This window comes from Diadema antillarum, unplaced genomic scaffold, assembly GCF_040938485.1.
Source record: "Diadema antillarum isolate AM-2024a unplaced genomic scaffold, OU_Dant_1.0 seq00001306_RagTag, whole genome shotgun sequence".
Classification (NCBI taxonomy): domain Eukaryota; kingdom Metazoa; phylum Echinodermata; class Echinoidea; order Diadematoida; family Diadematidae; genus Diadema; species Diadema antillarum.
Window position 1 is genome coordinate 41,138 of NW_027272081.1, and position 13,921 is coordinate 55,058.

General features: G+C 39.4%; 1 protein-coding gene across 1 annotated transcript in view; it reads left to right on the plus strand.

Moving 5' to 3' along the window:
* The window catches only part of LOC139708116 (proteasome adapter and scaffold protein ECM29-like), a 99,100-nt gene that overhangs the window by 36,479 nt on the left and 48,700 nt on the right, over positions 1 to 13,921 (plus strand). The window lies entirely within an intron of this gene.

Here is a 13,921-nt window from a genome sequence, read left to right on the forward strand (position 1 = left end):
ATCTTGTTTGCATGATTAAAGAAAATTCTGGTTGTGGTTTTTATTTTACTTGGCTCATGTAGCAAGGATTTAGTCAGAAGGATGGACAAAAATAGACATACATTTGCATGAAATGATTGGGCTTCTTATGCTGAACATATCACTTTCAAGGCTTGATATCTCAGCTATGAATTTCCGGTGGTGATCCCACTTGCTAAGCAGGTTCGAAGTAGATAAACAGTAATTTGCATGAGACTCTTTAATTCAATATTTTCATCCAACTAAAGGCTTAAGTGAGCTATTGCGATCATTCGTCATGCAGCATCCGGTGTGCATAGTGCGTCGTTCGTAAAGATTTTACATTTTCACCTTCTTCCTGGAGAGCCCATGATAGCTTTTGCCAAACTTGGCATATAACGTCCCTAGGGGGATAGGATCGCAGTTTGTTCAGGTGGACATCATGTCCCAAGTGCCCAAACTCCAGGATTCTTTAACAATCTTCTTCTGTAGAATTAGAAGTGATAGAGCCAAGTTAATGCTATTAGTAAGTACATTGATGACTGCAGTTTCAAGTTTACTTGTGGTATGTACAGGCATGTCCCATTCGAGGCCCCGTGGGGATCTAAATTGGGACCTAAATTTTACAGTTTCATTTTCTTTGAAACACATTGTGAAATTTCACCAAACTTGGCAGGTATTCTTGCTAGGGTGATAGAATATATACATGTATTTGTACAAATGGTCACCATTCCTCAATTTGGCATTCCCCTGGAGCACATTGTCCCAGGATGGGGGGGGGGGGGGAGACAGACAAAACCCCCAGATTAAAGAGGCATTCCAGACGATTTTCATAATTTCGCATCACTTAGTACATAAATCAACAGCTCCATGTGTAGATTTGCGGAATTTATTGTATTACTTGAGCAGAGAAACAATACTAAGACCCCGTTTACAGTGCGGGGCTGGGCCGAGCCGCGGCCGAGCCCAGCCTCAATTGCGAGGCCGGGCCCCGCAATTTTGTCCGTTTACACTGCCGGGCTCGGCCGCGCTTTTGATTCAAACCTTTCAATATTTTGTCGTAGTGGCGCTCTGCTTGTAAACAAATGCAATTTGGTATTGTCTGGTTTTCAGACCCTTTGCCAAATGAATTCCGTGGCGACGAAGTCGCCGTTCGGGCAAAGGCCTTTGCCGATGGAAAAAATCCTTTGCAGGACAAAACCACCTTAAACTATACTAGTTTTCGACGTTGAGGGGGTTAATATCCTGAACAGCGAAATAGTCCAGGCAGAAGGTTTGGAAGCCAGACTAAAATTGGCCGCGCATTTGGCCCAGTTTACGTTTACACTGAGAAAAGGCCAGGCTCGGCCGTGCGCGGCCGAGACCACCTCCAGAGCGTGGCCAAATGCGAGGCCAATTTTGGCCTCGCATTTGGCCTTTTGCGCGTTTACACTGAAATGAAGGTGGGCTGGGCCGCAGCCGAGCCGCGGCCTAGCCTCGCACTGTAAACAGGGTCTTAGAAAAACCGTGAACAAATTACACCGAACAATGATGATGACGACATAGGAGCCTCACATATTTCAAAATTGTAGCAAAGTAATTCCCATTACAATACTGCTAGCTTACAAGTTCACCTGTGTAAAATCTTTGCATGCCTTCTTCTTTGTTCTACTTCCTTGAGTCCCAACTCTTGCATTCTTATGTTGAAGCTGCCATGTCATCATCCTTGTTCATTGCAATTTGTTATAAATTTCGAAAACATTCTTATTCCTCATCTCAATCACTATAAATTCTGAAACTCTGTACTCAGTATAGCTAATTCAGAGTTGTTCAGATGTAAAAATCTGAAAATCATCTAGAGGTCCCCTTTAAGGAATCTTTACAAATCTTCTGTCAAACCTAAAGGCCCGAATTCACGAAGGTGGTACAATTGAAACCATGGTTTAAACCATGGACAGAGACCGTAGTTTTTTATGGGGCGCCAAGTGTCACATGGCCATTTCGTCAATGAAATGTTCATTTCATTACGAAATATAACACCTCGTAACGAAGTGATCATTTCGTCTACGAAATACCTGATTTTGTAACGAAATAGGCCATGCGACACTTGGTGCCCCATAAAAAAACTATGGTCTTAATCCATCGTTTAAACCATGGTACCAATTGTACCACCTTCGTGAATTCTGGCCTAAATTTTCCTTACAGGAACCTGGTATACATGTGCAAGGTTCCTGTAGCGTCAACTCATATACAGTAACCTAGTGTGCCAGGTTCCCAAAATGTAGACAAGAGTGCCTGCCTTGTGGCTTAAATTCATGTTTATTTCTGTTATGCTGACCAGGAAAATGACTTTCATCAAAATATTTGAGTTTCTTCATTCGCTGTTTTGATTCGAATTATTTATTCTCTGTATGGCATCATTTACAATTTTTTTTTATCAACATAAACATAATATATACAAATATGATACTCATTATAGCTAGTTTCTACAATTTCAACAATTTTGATTACAAATACAGCTGTGACAATTGCAGTACATGTGTTATGAATTACCATACAAAACGGTTGCCAATAATAAGCTATAAGCTTGACCCTTTGGCAACCGATGATACAATATGTTAATACGTACAATACAGTACAGTACAATATGTTATTTATTCATTTTCTGCATCAAAACTGCAAGTATTTTTGTCTAATTTACCTCTTTCACTGTTGTAGTGCTCTTATTTTACTATAAGACTCGCCCTTATAATGTACAACAAATCGAGTTTGCGAAACTGCAGCACATGCTCTATTCATATTTCACATCCGAGAGATATTTATATTGTATTGGATGGCAATGAATGTGATACTAGGGAATAGTGCATGAGTCAGAGCCAATATTGCACATACTGAAGATGAGTGCAATATTGGTCCTAACAAGTGCAGTGTTCCATGGTATTCCATGAATTAAGGCCATTCAATGTAACTATTATTTATAATCATTAATTCTCCATAGGCTACTGTTGTTAGTGGCCATGCAATAACACACTGTATTGCATTGTCTCGTCCGTTGTGTGAGCGCTTGCTGCATGCGCGAACACTGTCTATGTTCAACTGTACTACACTGCGTGTGCGCGAACTCTAATTGTTACAATTCACAAGCATGCAAACATCTTGCTATTTGCAAGTACATTGCGAGTCGCTCTTTTTCAAGTGCAGCATCAACTGAGTGACCAATGAGAAAAAATCTCTGTGGAATGGGGGTATAAGCATAAGTCTAGTAGAAGTACAGTTCTTTTTTACAGTTTATACCTTCTCTAGATAATTATTATAAATGATAATTATATTGGATGTCTTTAATTCATGGAATACCAGGGATTATCATCTATACAGTACGTTTTAGTGGCGCATTAAAAACAGGTATTGTTGGCCGCTCAATTTTTACCGCTCAATATTAGAGCATATGAAACGAAAAGCATAGGCCAACATTTTGATTCCACATAGGCTACCGTTGTTACTGGCCATTCAATAATACACTGTATTTTGTGTCATATGTTGCGCGAGTGCTTGCTGAGTGTGCAAATGCTTGCTTCTAGTGCACAAAATTTTGTTACAATTCACAAGCGCGCAAACATCTTACTAGTTGCTGGCTTCATATGCAGTTTTAGGGGCTTCCCCTTTCAGTGCTGGGATGGGACTGCTGAGTCAACTTCAAAGACAACTAGAAGTAGGCCTACAGTATTTCTGTGCCGTTTATGCCTTCTCTACATGATTGTTGATGATAATAATTATATTGGATGGCATTAATTCAGGGAATACCAGGGAATATGTCACGAGTTAGGGCCAAAATTGCACTCATCTTCGGTTTGTGCAATAGTGGCCCTAACTCGTGCAATATTCCAGGGTATCACATTCATAGCCATCCAATATTATATGAATATTGCACTCGCTCGGGCCAATATTGCACTCATTATCAATTTGTGCAATACTGGCCCAAATTGGTGCAATATTCCCTGGTATGTCATTCATTGCCATCCAATATAATATGTGACCCTGCATCACAAAATGAACAAAAAGTCGCCAGATATGGATTTTTAGTTAAGGGCAGATTCTGAAAGAGCAGACTCTAAGCTTTAAAATGATGTATAACTCAACTCAAATGGACTTCCCTAACCTACATGTATCTAAACACTGGAAAGAAAGCACACACTCTGGAAAAGTGTGAACTGAGAAGAGAGGCTGTGAAGTACAGGGTCTATTCAAGTGTTTAATCCTTACCAAGCCATACGATAGCTGCTGTGATGAAAGGGACAAAACACAGGATGTAAACCATCAGAGCAACAACAATGAAGGGATGATCAGATTAAGCTGAAATTGGGCATGCTCTATTAACACATTCTGTCCATGATTAATGCCAACTTTCAAAGCAGTAGCATTATCCATTCAAAAGATATTAGACTTGAAAGTGAAGAGTGTGCAAACGATTTCAAGAAATGAAAAGGGGCATCTAAGATATCCCTGATCATTCTACTCTCCCCCCAAAAAGGGTTGTAGAAAAACTGCTGAAAACACACTTTCCCATTCATGTTATGATCCCAAACTAAAGAATAATGTAGAAGGATAGCTCATTCAGAAAATATGAAAAACTCAACATTGACTTGGTTGACCCATTCCATCTTTTTTGAGTCCTCATGTAAAATCAAAGGCTGCGACTTTTTGTTTGTTTTGTGATGCACGGTCACATATAATCATTGCACGGCCACTAACAACAGTAGCCTATGGGGAATTAATGCATTAGCCTAAGCTTTTCGTTCAATACGTTCACATATTGCACAGCGAAAATCGAGCGGACAAGAATATGCTTTTTTAATGTGCCGCTAGAACGTCCTATGTAGATGATAGTTTGCATTGTTGACCGTTGACCGTGGAAAGGGGAAACATGTTCCACTCGACTGATTTGTCACAGGTGGATTACCAACTTGTCTGTTCTTTGTCGATGGGCAGAAAAAGAATCTTGTTTGGAGACATTGAAGATTCTCTGAGGACTGCTCATTCATTCATTCATTCATTCCTGGTATATTGTCATTTCCGAACAATATACCTGCCCCCATTCTACAGAGATGTTTTCTCATCGGTCACTCATCGGAGGCAAAGTAAGTTGCTTCCAGCCAGCCACTGAAGTGTATCGGATCACAGTTTGATGAATCCGACTTCGTTGGTCGACTATCAGGTGAGTGTAAGACATGTCGCGTGTGATCCTCATCGGAAGATCTTGCCTCATCGGATCACCACCCGACCTGTCTGACACTGACCCGATAGTCGGCCAACATAAGTCAGATATCATCATACTGCGATCTGATACACTTCGGTGAATAGTCAGAAGCAATAAACTTCGCTTGCGATGAGTGACCGATAAGAGAAAATTAAATAGGAATAGGGGTATTTAGGAATGGTTGAAGTAATAAGCTGATGTGCTATGAGTTTAGATTGGTAACTGTAGTTTCAAGTTTGTTCATAGTGGATCAGACGATGAGCCGGGGGGTGGGGGGGGGGGGGAGGGACAAGGTCCCCAAATTAAGGAAATCTTTTAAAATCTTCTTCTGTAGAATCATCAAACAAAGGTATTGCTATGAGGAATTACATTGATGACAGTAGTTTTAAAATGTCAATGAACTTTCCTTGATGTAAAGGACAAGTTCACCCTGTATGTGTATCAAGTGGATGCAGCAATTTAGTTGAACGCATCAGTGAAAGATTGAGGAAAATCAGACAATCCGTTCAGAAGTTTTTGAGTTTTTGAAATTTCCATCTTGCCATTGCTGGATGAGAAGACTACTACAGTTTGTGGTGTCACATGCATAGAAGGATATAAAGAAAATATGAAAAGAATTCCACTTTTTTAAAAGTTTACATTCCCTCGACTTTTTACAAACGTATGGTAACAGTCATGATATTCCTTTGTCTTCTGAAAGATGCAAGTTAAGTGCTCTTTTATGTGAGAAAAGTGAAAATATGTTAAATTTTCCTAATATTTTCTTTATATCGTTCTGCGCATGTGACATATCAAACTGCAGTAGTCTTCTCATCCAGCCATGGCAGTACTCAACTTAAAAAATTCATAACTTTTGAATAGATTTTGCAATTTTCCTCAAACTCTCATTGATGTCTTTTTCTAGCATTACTGCATTCACTCACACCACACATATGTTATTTAGGTGAACTTGTCGCATATTGCAAGCTCTCAATAACTTTTCACAGGTTTGAGCTATGATCACCACATTATTAATTAGTTTATAATCTGCAGGAAATCATCTTGTAAGGGTCTATTGGTAGAGAAATTTAAATCATATCTCTAGCTCATCTTTAGCCAAATTGCTCAAAGGGAGCAACTACATTAGTCCAGGCTAGAAGGCACCTAACCTTGTTTTTTCATATATACAATGTTTTTTGATGGTTTCTTGTCAATTCGAGGGTGCTGATTCCAAATCCGATTGATGCCACTCGCGTAACCTTGAGCATTTTCGGCAAAATGCAAAAATTCAAAATGGCCGCCAAATATGCTAATTTGGCCGTGATAATCAGAATACGGCGCATTCTATTACCAATTATTCCGCCAAACTTTGTACATTTCCTTTCCTAGAGTTACTCCATCTGTGTTTGCAAGAGAATTTTCATTTCGTATAGGTTTATTTGGTATTTAAAGCTCATTTTCAATTCAAAATGGCCGCCATTCCTATGCTCATGTACAATATGAATGGTAAAAAAAATGCACGGAAATATAGAACAAATTTACTGTATTTCCAGTCCCGTACCTACCTGTACGCTGTTATTTGCGTGTGCAACGCAAATATATTGGGTGCCACTTACAATATATAGGGCCTACATGTATTTTTATTCTTCAAAATGGTCGTCACTCTTATTCTGTACAATATGAATGGCAAAAACATATGTGGAAATAGAAAGCCAATTTGCTGGGTGTTTCTTTTTTTCTGACATCCAGCTACATTGTTTATTAAGATCTAGTGCTGATCATATATCTGAAGGATGTTCTTAACAAAAAGTTATTCTTTAGTGATGCAAAAGCCCTTATTTACCACATAAATTAGGATTATTACTAGGAATTATGAATGGTAACCCTTACAATGTTGAACACAATTTTTTATCTATTATTGTGTTTCATCAAAGAATATGAGTGCACTACACATCACGCAAAAAAAAATCAATATACCATCCTGTTCTGTATGCAGGTTGCATATAAAAATGTAATACTCACACAATATTAACAACCTAGATACATAGTATTTATCAAATAATGTTGAAAATGGAGGGAAAGAAGCTAGAAAGCAAGGCTTCTAACATGTATCTCACTGAAACCATTGTTAAAAGGGTACAGAAAAGGTGCAAGGAATGGGAGGGGGGGGGGGGGGGAGTCCTGTGGTGAGTTTGAAATGGATCATAACTTACATCACTTTTATATGATTTAATTTAAGACTACCGCTTTGATGTTATCGAGCAAACTTGATTTTCTTCTTGAATTAAAACAACAACAAACACTGGTGAAGGTATTTAATAAACAAAACTGTCCAAACGCAATGCCTTTCAAACTATTCAAAACTAAGGACCAATGTGAAGTACCTCTTTCAGTTCTGTCACACTTCCCATGTGTTTATTATATATACTTTGACATCATGAGGTCATTCATTCTCGTCTTAAAACCAAAACTGTTATTTTTTATTGTCTTCAAAGATCTCTTTAATTTGATGTTTGGCAGCAGGCGACATCAGCCCCATATTTGCAGGATTCTAGGGCTAAAGATGCATATCAGTCCTGCAATTGCCTTAGTTGCAACCACATCTGATGATGTTCATCACTTCCACGACTTCCTCAAGGGTCAGAGGGTGATTTTTTTTTTGCCATAGGACCAGGATGAAAGCCCGTTGAAGCCGTCTGGCTTTGTTGCCATGCCAGAGACAGTATTGTATCTAACTTGGATGGTCCATGGCCTCAGACCAGCATCTGCACCATCCGGTTTTGGGGTCAAAGCTGTCAGTGATGGGGAGAGGGGGGAGGGAGATCTAGATTGGCTTGTGGGATTTCAGACACATTGATGGCAGATTCCTGGGGGGGGGGGGGGCGGGGAAGCATTTCATGAAGCGTTTTGTCAGATAACTACAGTTGTATATATATATGTGTATATATATATATATATATATATATATATATATGTATATAAATATATTGGACAAACTGTTATAAGCCTAAAAACCATTGCATCTGATTGGCTGAGAACAAATTTGTCAGACAAAACGCTTTATGAAATGCCCCCAGGTCAGGTTATCAGGTTATCATGATTGGAAGCCATAAGATCAGGGTATGCGTAGACGGCACTGGGGACACTTGCCATCCTTTTCTTCAAGCGTAAGGAGGGAGAGTGATTGAGCACCAGTTAAGGAGGGTAAACTTCCTTAGCCTATGCCTGCCACAGAAGGCTTCCTTGAACATATAGCGTTGCCAAGATGGTTGCTAAGATGGGAGGCATGGGCCTAATGGTAATCTTGTAAAGGTTGAGGCAAAGTCTCCAGAAGGAGAATTACTCCTCTATTGTCTTGAGATGGGTCAGTACTCGGCTAATGTCATCCAAGGACCTTCTATGAGACGAAAGGGTAAGATCATCTGCGCGAGCAAACTTCCTTCATGAAGTGATTATCATGTCACCATGTTAAAAGGAGTGGAGTTAGTTTATAGCCACCCTGGAGGAGGCCATCATTCAGAGTCCTAAGTCAGTTGGTCTACGACATCCTGAAGCTGCAAGGGCTGAAATTTACGGACAAGCAGTGTGAAGTTGTTATAGCACTGCTTCCAGAATGAGGCAGCACTTTAGAAATCTTAGAGCCTCCCTAGACATCATACGCAAAGACAATCACTCCGAGAAAACTGGTGGTAAAATCCATCTATCGCGAGACCAATGAAGCCTTTCACCTATCATGGCTACAATGTCAGTATGTCTATTGTCAGATAGCTCTGTGGATGGTTGGGCTTTGGATCTTCTGTACAGGAGTGCTCAAGCAAGTCCCCACATCTTTACCTTCTTTCTATGGCAAGATCACCGATCGACCCCTAAGTACCTTGTAAGGCAATTGCAGGATTGCAGGGGTCGCGGTCGGGCAGGGCTGGGCAGCAGCAGAGGTGGGGGCAAACAGGTGTAAAACAAGCCCCTTGACCAATATGGACTCTAACCATTATATTCATCATGAATCACCTGCATTGTACTAACATTGGTAAATATTCAATAATTTCACAATTCATCACTGAAGGAAAGGTAAGAGCAGTGTACTCATCTCCAGACACAAAAATATGTCAATTTTACGGGTGCTGTTCCTTATTCCGAAGGTTCGCTATTTCGAGGGTTCGTTATTCCGAAGGGTCATCAATCCGAAACACAAAAAATTCCCTATACCTAGAGGTTCGTTAATCCGAAAATGAAAAAAGGGTTCGTTAATCCGAAGCGTCGTCAATCCGAAACACACGAATTCCCTATACCTAGAGGTTCGTTAATTTGAAAATGAAAAAGAGTTCGTTCATCCGAACATTTGTGACGTTATTTCGAAGGTTCGTCATTCCGAAGATACATTAATCCGAACATGAAATTCGGAAAATGAACCTTCGGACTAACGAATCTTCGGATTAAAGAGCCTTCGGAATAACGAACCTTCGGAATACCGAGCTGTAACCAATTTTACAGTGGCAAGTAAACAAGTTCATGCCGTTACATTTTAACCAACCTTGAGCAAATACACTGTAGGTGAAAAATCACGCCATCACAGAACCAGTGGTAAATCTGATCTACTTTATACAGATCAGACAGAAGGTCATGTGTCATTTGTATTTTCAAGCAAATCATATACTCTGGGTGAACATGAAAAACTTTTTTTTAAATATCAGAGATTTGAGGGAAGGAAGTGGGGTGGTCCCTTTTTTTCAACTTTCCCCTGCCTCATGTTCTTTCTCAGAAGAGGGGATTGAACAGTTTGTATAATATCACTTTTAGATTAGAGTTATTTTAGGTAGTTCGATATTTTAGACAGTTATTTGGAAAATTTCATTTGTGTTATCTGAGATTTAGCTTCAGTAAATCAGAGTAAATTTTACAATGTTGAACATCTCAAGGCAAGTAAGTATCAAATGTTCTTGTCTAACAATTCCTGTTAAACGATCGTGATGTTGGCATCAATTCAAGCTTTGTTGGGCTTTTTCCCGAATTCCTTGTGAAAATCCAGATTGAGGAACCAGATTTGGATGATTGCATCACAAATAAAACAGCCCTAAACAACCTTCTGATTTCTTCTGATTTGTAATCAGCACCCAAATTGATAAACAGTGTTGCTGCATGACAGAAAAAAGAGAAAATTCGTTTATTTCCGTGCACATTGTATCGTTCATATTGTACAGGTGTATATGAGTGGCATTCATTTTGAATTTTTGTATTAAGAAGAACATATAAGATTACAAAGAATGTATTTTCTGTTTGTTTGTTTGTTTGCTTGCTTGTGTTGCAAGTGGCACTCATAAGATTTGCATTACACATGCAAAACTTGATAACAGCGTAGGAATGTGACTGGAAAAACAGCAAATTCGTCTTCTATTTCTATGCATATTTTTCGCCATTCGTAAAGTACATCATGAGTATAGGAATGGCGGCCATTTTGAATTGAAAATAAGCTTAAAATACCAGATGTACCTACATTAAATGAAAATTTTCTTGCATGTGCAAATGAAATTACTCAAGGAACAAGAATTTTGAAAAGTTTGATGGAATAATCGGTCATAAAATTGACATAAATGGGATTATCATGGCCAAATCAGCATATCTGGCGGCCATTTTGGATTTTTGCATTTTGCCGAAAATGCTCAAGGTTACGCGAGTGGCATCAATCGGATTTGGAATCAGCACCCTCGAATTGACAAGAAACCATCAAAAAACATTGTATATATCGAAAAACAAGGTTAAGTGCACTTTCTATGGAGCCTAGCCTGGACTACATATGCGAAGAAGGTTAGAAAGAAATATCTGGAGGTCCCACAGTTTTACCCATAAGGATGGGGAAAAGAAGAAGAAAATAGACACGAGACACAGTTATAGACTTCTTTCTCAAGAAGATGAGATCCAGTGAAACACATGTCCAATCAGGCTACATTGCAAGCAGTGTGTTGAATTGGGAGCAACATGAAAGCCAGAGTTAAGCATGCACAATCAGCAGCCATCAATCATTTCCCTGTTTGTTTTCACATCTCTCATCATTTTCTGAGGCTTCAATGTGTCGTGATAAGCATGAAAAGACTGTCAGATGTGAGAAATTGCCCAATTTTTTTTTAGCAATGATTGAAGAGAAACCAAATAAAACCTCCTCCATTGTTTGAGGCTTCAAGAAAGTTTTTTTATATATAGTTTTATAATGTTGAATAGCATGTCTTCAACAAACATAAGGGTTCAACCCACTAAATTGGCATAATTCTGAAATTTCAGTAATTCTGATTATACTGTCCACATTTTTATTCAGAAGAATTAAGACATTGCAGACCATGATTCTTTCACCTCATCTACTCAGTAGCAATTGCTAATGAAGTTGAAACAGATTTAAAGGGAAATAAAGCCAGCAGTATGCATTGTGGCCCTAGAGTGAGGGATATAAGTTAAAAAAAGAATGCTTCATTCAAAATTTGATCAGCTTAATGTATAGATTTGAAATGTTTCAAAGATATTTCTCTAAAATCTCAAAATGAAATGATTGTCATTTTGAGGTCATAACTATGCACAGCCTTCACTCCTGGAAAGAATGTATCAAATTGGTAATGTATGTTTCATAATGTATGTTTCAAAATATTTATTTAATGACATATGTCTGCGTATAAAGCTGGAATTTTTCCTTGTTTCTCTATTGGACCCTGTTTACAGTGCGAGGCTCGGCTGCGGCTCGGCCACGGCCGAGCCTGCCTTCATTCCTGTGTAAACACGCAAAAGGCCAAATGTGGGGCCAAAATTGGCCGCGCATTTGGCCACGCTCTGGAGGTGGTCTCGGCCGCGGCTCGGCCGAGCCCGGCCTTTTCTCAGTGTAAACGCAAACTGGGCCAAATGCGCGGCCAATTTTAGTCTGGCTTCCAAACCCTCTGCCCGTACTATTTCGCTGTTCAGGATATTAACCCCCTCAACGTCGAAAACTAGTATAGTTTAAGGTGGTTTTGTCCTGCAAAGGATTTTTCCTTCGGCAAAGGCCTTTGCCCGAACGGCGACTTCGTCGCCACGGAATCCAGTCGGCAAAGGGTCTGAAAACCAGACTATACCAAATTGCGTTTGTTTACAAGCAGAGCGCCACTACGACAAAATATTGAAAGGTTTGAATTAAAAGCGTGGCTGAGCCCGGCAGTGTAAACGGACAAAATTGCGGGGCTTGGCCCCGCAATTGAGGCTGGGCTCGGCCCAGCCCCGCACTGTAAACGGGGTCTTGGTTACCTTGTGAAAGTCAGCACCTAAAAATAGAGAAAGGCCCCATGCACATGCTTTTCTGAAAACCCACCAACCATGGTGAGGTGTGTTACACAGCTTTGTTTTTCTGACCAAATGATTTTAGTACATGGCAGAAAATATTCTCGTTTATCAGTGCTGATGTAATCAGTTCTTGTATCCCTGACTACTGTGAAACAGAAAATGGTTAATTAAACAAAATATCTGACCTTTTATGCCCACTATATACAACCTTGAAACAATGTATGTTGCAGAAAATTTTAGACAAGTTATGGGTGGTGAATGACGGAATCCAAAGCACAAACAAGACAATCTTTCATATCTGTGATGAACAATCAAAAGTGTATGTATAAACATAGTTTTTAGAAGAATATCTTTTGAATTTTGATTGTCAATACTTTACACTGGCAAGATTTTTTTTTTCTAGCAGCAGGGGTTTTTCAGTTAACCCTAATTAGGCCGGGCTATTAGATAGTTGATAGAGCCGGGGTTGGGCCTCCCAGGCCCCCCCTCCAGATCTCGACCGCGCGATTGCGACGAAAATTGGCACACACATTGCCTATGATGTAATCTAAAATACCATGGAGTTAATTTTTCAAAAACTTATTATTTATGCTAAATTATGTTAATTTATGCATAATGATGCATGAAATCAGGTTATTTGGTATAAATCACAAAATAAAGCTCAAAACAGGCACATTTTTTGTGTAAATATTCTTTTTAGTGTCCTTAGCAAATGTAACAAAAGAATTGTGATATCAGAAAAAATTCTTAAGTATTTTATTGTTTTTTGAATTTCTTATGTATTTCTTTGTTTTTTCGACTTTATGTTTTACATTGTTCTTTCGATGAAATTTGTCCGCGACATCGCTCCGAACAAGAAAATACATGTATGTTATTCATTGATTTTAATCAATAAAACACCAAAATAATCATGCTTCTATGAAATTTGCCTGTAAGCACAGTTTGCATTGAAACTGTACACGAATTCACGTTTTTGAGCAATTTTTGGTCTGACATGCATGTACATATTTGTGCGTAACTTCGGAACCGCGCGCCCGGGCGTCGCAAATTTGGTGTCAAAAGATGCAGGAGACTCGAAAGAAAAAAGTCATGAAACGTCACGGCGATAGCTTTTTGCGAATGCGACACATCGCGCGGAACGTCGAGGGAGGGGCCTCGAAGACCCCCCGGCCTAGTTAGGGTTAAAGCCCTCACTCAGCAGGCCATAATACATTATTCAGTTTTCATTTCCCTGTAAATATGCTTTCAACTTTCAAACACATGCCACTGAATAGATGAGATGCAAGAATCATGTTCTGCAGTCTGGGATTTCTTTAAAATGCCGGCAGAAGAGTCAGGGGACACCAAATCAAATAAGAATTTATGCCGATTTAGTGGGTTTGACCCATGTTTGCTGTCATGTATATGATTGTACAATTG